General features: G+C 40.1%; 1 non-coding gene across 1 annotated transcript; it reads right to left on the reverse strand.

The window, feature by feature from the left end:
- Positions 1 to 442: 442 nt before the first annotated feature.
- Positions 443 to 515, reverse strand: TRNAD-AUC (transfer RNA aspartic acid (anticodon AUC)). Its single transcript has one exon. It is a non-coding gene; the product is annotated as a tRNA-Asp (tRNA).
- Positions 516 to 1,398: the final 883 nt, after the last annotated feature.

A 1,398-nucleotide genomic window follows, 5' to 3' on the forward strand; every position in this document is an offset into this window, starting at 1 on the left:
ATCAGCAACACATCCCATGAGTCTGTGTTGGAGGGCCTGCAGAACTCAGTCCAGAAGAGGACCTCTTACCTGCAGCAGCCTCCGGGAAATGGGATTATGAAGGTGTGGTCCTCAGAATGTTCTTTTGAAAAGAGAGAAGAGATCAATTTGAGTAATGTGGGCATTGCCAAAGCTTTGCCTATGAATTCAAATGCACTTTGAATTCACACACACACACACACACACACACACACACACACATACACACAGATCATTACTTCTAAAACATACATCCTTCCCAATTGGGAGCAAAATTTGTTTTTTCCTTTAAGCTTTTTTTTTTTTTTTAACATCACTTTATTTCTATTTTGTTTCTATTTATTATTTTTTTTTTGGCAGGGGGAGGTAATTAGGTCTCTTTCTTTCTTTCCTTCTTTCCTCCTTCCTTCCTTCCTTCCTTTAATGGAGGTACTGGGGATTGAACCCAGGACCTCATACATGATAGGCATGCACTCTACCACTGAGCTATACCCTCCCCTTCAAAATGTGTTTTTTAAACAGAATCCTACCATTCACCTTCTAAATCTTACTTCCGCATCTCACTTCCATTCGTCCCTAGAACATCACCTCCTTCTGCAGGACACTGCCTTTCCTTGCCATGGCAAAACAGAACTTTGGACGATTTGTAAAATAAACCCATCAAGGTCATCACCATATTTAAACGAAGTGGAGCCAAATAAATACTGTAATTTTGTTTTAAATTATACCGATTGTTAATCTTACAGGGATCCTTCGGATACAGGTGCTTGATTTGTGTGAATGACACACACAAGAACCCTGACCGTGCATTTGGGAAGGTAAACATGAATTAAATCTAATCCTACCCAATTAATTAATTGTTAATATTAAAGTTAATAATATTAATAAAGAGAGACATTGTTTAATTTGTATAAACACAGTGCATTTCAGAACTCGCACCTGGGAGGCCATCTGATAGGTTTATTCTCAGATCTGCTCCTGGGGGGCAACAGTGTACTGACTGTGAAATCCAGGTGCCCAACGCTTTCATCTCCCCCCGAATTATACTGAGTTTTTTTGGGGATAAGATCACAGGAGTCTAAGATGGATTGAGTCAAAAGATCCACGCTTCTTGGAGTAAAACACTGTACAGAATTTTCCCCTTTTCTCTGACACTGTAAAGGGAAGGTTAGATTAGGTCTGAGATCACGAGGAAGATTCCTTGGGAAGTAAACTTTTCTGTGTGGTGGTGGGAAGGACTACTCGGAGGAGTCAGAGAGATAGCCCTCTGACCCCAGAGTCAATAGGAAATTCAAGTTCATTGCCATTGTTACTGGCAAAGAGAGTTTTCGAATGATTGACATAAATTGCTGTCTCAGAAGAGCTGTAAGGAAATGTCAT

This window comes from Camelus bactrianus, chromosome 28 (assembly GCF_048773025.1).
Source record: "Camelus bactrianus isolate YW-2024 breed Bactrian camel chromosome 28, ASM4877302v1, whole genome shotgun sequence".
NCBI lineage: Eukaryota > Metazoa > Chordata > Mammalia > Artiodactyla > Camelidae > Camelus > Camelus bactrianus.